The sequence below is a fragment of the Limulus polyphemus genome, unplaced genomic scaffold (genome assembly GCF_000517525.1).
Source record: "Limulus polyphemus unplaced genomic scaffold, Limulus_polyphemus-2.1.2 Scaffold6090, whole genome shotgun sequence".
Classification (NCBI taxonomy): Eukaryota; Metazoa; Arthropoda; class Merostomata; order Xiphosura; family Limulidae; genus Limulus; species Limulus polyphemus.
In genome coordinates, this window is record NW_013671700.1 from 47,910 (window position 1) to 52,621 (window position 4,712).

The 4,712-nt window shown below is 30.5% G+C and overlaps 1 long non-coding RNA gene across 1 annotated transcript in view; it reads left to right on the forward strand.

Annotated features, from left to right (window-relative positions):
* The window catches only part of LOC111089382, a 4,915-nt gene extending 1,847 nt beyond the window's left edge, over positions 1 to 3,068 (forward strand). Inside the window, exons 2-3 of the long non-coding RNA XR_002613661.1 lie at positions 692 to 771; positions 3,008 to 3,068. This is a non-coding gene — a long non-coding RNA (uncharacterized LOC111089382). The remainder of the gene's footprint in view (positions 1 to 691; positions 772 to 3,007) is intronic.
* The last annotated feature ends 1,644 nt before the right edge of the window (positions 3,069 to 4,712 follow it).

The window sequence follows — 4,712 nt, forward strand, 5'->3', positions numbered from 1 at the left end:
CGGTATAAATTCTTTCCGAGGAACTTCAGCGATACAAGTCCTTTCTTAATTACAACTAATTTATTATTTCTTGATACAACTTTTTGTAAAACACAGAATTTCCACAGTCACTTTAAACTTAACAACCTTTATAACACACGCTAAAAATCACAGTGATTCACACACTTTACTTACGGTGCCCACTGTTCGCTTGACTCAATTATCTCTATCTTCAATCTATCTATCGCTGACTTTATTTGCTGGGCTTATATACTAAAACAAGATGGCGCCTGGCAAACACTCGGACATTCGTGAGGTTCCTTGATAAGTCATGATCCTTCTAGGACCTCCAGCACGCATGCTTCCAGAGTCGCGTGACTTCCGCTGTCGTAACACTGCATTTTTTTCTGTAACTTATTTAATAAAATATTTTTGAATGCTGTTACAAATGTAGTAATACATAGAAATCCGATATTTGTCGAGTAATTCAGACATTTTAATGAAAAAACAACAACAAATGTTGTGTAAGATAAAAAAAAATGTAAAACATAGTATCAACACAACTTAATATATAAAACAAAAACACACATGCAATTCGAGAACTGTAAGAGTTGAGATAGCTATGTTAAAATGGTTTTGATGGACCTAGCTCGAAAACAGTTCATTGCATTTTCAAGTTCTATAAAACAAATTATTATTCTTATTCTAATAGGTTCCACCGTACACCGTCCTGCTACAGCATACTTTACTGAGCCAGTTCAGCTATAGTGTTTAACCAAGATGTCTTGTTACGTAAGTGTATAATTGGTATTCACTTGCGAATAGTTCACTATTCTTATCTTGAAGAAGAATAGTGAACTATTCGAAAGCGCTCGAGTTTTGTGTCTTGTTTGAAAACCATTACAACTTTTGTTTGTGATCCTGTGTGCTAACTTTTAACCAGAATTAGTATTCACTAGCATTAATTATCTTTGTTTGACGAAAAATATGAGACAAGTGTGGTAGAAGTAACTCCATTTGTGCATTTCACACATCATATCACGATAAGGGTTGATTCCACATCAATATAATTAAATAAACGTCAATAACACAACATATTTGATAAGATATGTAACAATATACAGTTTGATAATAACGCATTTCGACCGTATTTTCGAATTAATATATCGGTCACAGATTTTCCGGCAGGATACATCTTGTATTCTCTAATGTGCCAAATCATCATTATTTTCTCTTGCATCTAATTAGATGGTCGAAACGTTGCATGGCCATATTTATATATACTTGTGTATTTCTCTGTAATAAACATTTCACAAGTTAGAAACAATGAGATACAATGTTTTTTTTGTGATTACCATAGTATATTCTCCAATACAGTTTGATTATTAAAGAGTAAATGACATCAAAGCTAACCAATTACAAAAAAAAGTTTACAGGTGTTACATTTTCAATCATTCTTGATAATTAATTGCTGAAGCAGTTTCAGACAATAATAAACAATCGAAATGAGAGAAAATGGAATAACACTTAACGTTAAGTAATATGCAGTTTCGTTGTTAAAGAAGACATATCATAAAATAGAATAAATACTTAATTAATACAAGCGAAAAAAAAAAAGCTTTACACGTATCGCGTTTTCAATCACTTGAAAGAGGAAACTAAATAAAAATAAAAACCTAAGTATCATATTGCAATTTCAATTTACTAAAGGCTTAACGTATTCATGACTCGAAATCGCGATGTAAATAACCGAAAATAGAAAGAAAGCCTATCATGTATTATGTGGAAATGCTTACTTAAGCATTTGTGGAACACTTGGTTTAATACAAACCATATGTAGAAATATGGAGTAAAGCTAGAGTGAAAATATTTATAACATTAATATAGAAACCATGTTCTCGAAATATTATGAAAAACATCAAAATTTGTAACTTTTTCTTCTTTGTACAGTACAAATTTGTGTTTACTGAAAATTATATGAGCCACTTTTCTATACGTGTGTGATACTTTCAACAACTTAATTTTTTTGCGTTACACTCTTTTGCCTCCTTAAATCGGACATATTTCTAGGATGCATGTTTTTAACTAATGGTTCGTGAAGTTCGGAAGGAGTGCTTATTTAAATAAAAAATTCGTCTACAGTTTCATCAACAAATACTTGTTTAAGAATTTTCAGTTGTTGGTTTTTTTTTTAATTTCATTTTCATATCTTTCTGGAAGGTGAGTTTATGAACAATTAAATAATACGCGCTCAACAGGTTTCCATAAATTGGGTTCTTTAATACTGAAAACTGTATTTATGCATGATTAGAAGATGAAAATAAATAAGCAAGTTATTCAAAACTTTCATATTTTCACAAAGTTGTTGATATCAATAGTTTAAAACAGAAAATGCTGAATTATATACTTCGTTTCCCGGTGAGATAGCGGTAAGTTTACGGACTTATAACGCTAAAGTCCGGGGTTCGCATAAGCAGATAGCTCAATATGGCTTTGCTCTAAAACAATCAATCAACTAACCAACCAATTTAAAATTTTATTATTGAACTATTTAATACCAAAAACCTTATAGAATCGAATTGTTATGTAGAAAATTTCGTTATCACATTAAGTAATTTGCTGTTTTAAACCTATTTTGTTATATTCTTAAAAAAATAATTTTATAAATATAATTTTTCGAAGGAAATGAATGAATATATTAAATATAGGCCTTTATCATATTAAATTTCTATTCATCTATGTACTTAATTATGTAATTATCTAATTACTTATATGTTTCTGGAAAGGTTAATATGTATTTTGTTTTCAATGAAAATCATCAGAGCAAGAAAATTTGGGTGAACTATTTACTTGTAATTACTGTAATGGCAAACTATATAGTAAAATAGTATTCACAGGAAATTTATTTATATTTTTTTTATTGGCTAATGTTCTGAAACAGCTTATTTCATGTTTTCATTGGTTTTGTATTATCTGGTGATAAATCAAAAAGCACCTGTAAGTTTTCATCTTTTATTTGAATTGGTAGGAACAAGGAACAATTTTACCATATCAACCTTTTAATCCTGAGGCCGATGCCCAATCCCTGAGAAAGGCTATGAAGGGACTGGGTGAGTAGTATTGGCTGATATTTGTTTTAATATTATAGTCACTTATGTCAACATCTATATACTACTAAAACTGTGAGATTGTTTGTTTGTTTGTTTGCTTGTCTGTAATTAAATACAACAAAAATGGCGCACAGAGATGAGAATAGAAACAGAATAAAACAAGTTTCGTTAACATAAGGCCACGGGTTACCAAGTTAGCGCCATTTTTCGGGTCACTTTTATGAAAATTTTTAACATGAGTAATTTTACATCACACTCTTTACGAAACTTCTTCGTTCAAATCTATTTCTCTGTCAATTTTCCCATCTTCATTAAAAGGCGTAAAATGACAAAAACAAGATCTTGAAGAATTTCTCAATAATATGACTTGGTTACGGTAGGTAATTCGAAGAAAAAATAAAGTGTTACTGTTTCTTTTGGTGCAATATTGAAATTAGCTTGAATTCTTCATAACCTCTGAGTAGTGGGTGACCCAACGGATCACGGGTTGTCTAGTTACCGATAAATTTGGATTAACCATGTAAAGGTTAGCCACAGAAAGTTATGGAAATGTAAAAAGATATCCAATAATACTCTAAAAAAATCATCTATTTATTTTTTGTAGGTTTGCACTTTTAAATTTAACGTTACCAAAATGTTTTTCAGGACATTGGTAAAGGAAATGTATGAAATAAATATATTTCTCTTTTCATTGTATCCAGTATTGTAAAGTATCCTTTAGAATATTATTTTGTACATTTATATATGATTGTTTTGAAAAGTAATAATCTCAGGTAAAGTACTGGTACAATCAGTAAACGTACTTTTAAACATTACTTAATTTGCTTTCTTGTGCGTGTGTGAGGGCTAATTTGAATAGCTCAGAGGCTAATCGAAAACGTTTGTTTGTTTGTAATTAAGCACAAAGCTACACGATGGGCTGTCTGTGCTCTGCCCACCACGAGTATCGAAACCCGGATTCTAGCGTTGTAAGTCCGCAGACATACCGCTGTGCCACTGGGGGGCAATCGAAAACGTTAAATTACATTGTATAAATATCAAACTGGGCATTAAATAGTTTTGTTATTGACAATGACATCTAATCATTGTATTAGTATCAAATAATGAATTGAAAATATAACTGTACTTCCAATTAATAAACAACCATCCGTCATCAAGTTTGATAATTTGATCAAATGTTTTAAACAATGTTAAACTCATCTATATTTTGTAATCTATGTTTTTTTAACTCAGAAGTTTTTTAACTTCTGTCTGGGGGGAGTTTTAACGTAATAAAAGCATGGATTAACGAGAATTTTATTTAAAGCATAGGAAACGACTTGAACGATATAAATCACGAAGTAATTAAGATTGCAGTAGATTACTGATTGGCTAGTAAATGTGTTACGATGGTAAATTGATTATTGAGTCAGTACGTTCGTTAGTTGGTTTCTATTACTTTAATTTTGTAAATTTTTAGTATCTGTTTTAACGAAGTATTAAAGACGCGAAAAGTGTCGTACACACGAGAAAATTTATAAGTAGTTGACTAATTAGCATTATTTGTGAAGTTAGGCCTATCATGAGTTCGTGAAACCGTGTAAGTTCTAGAAATTCAAGTTTAGAAAATTAAACACTTGTTTT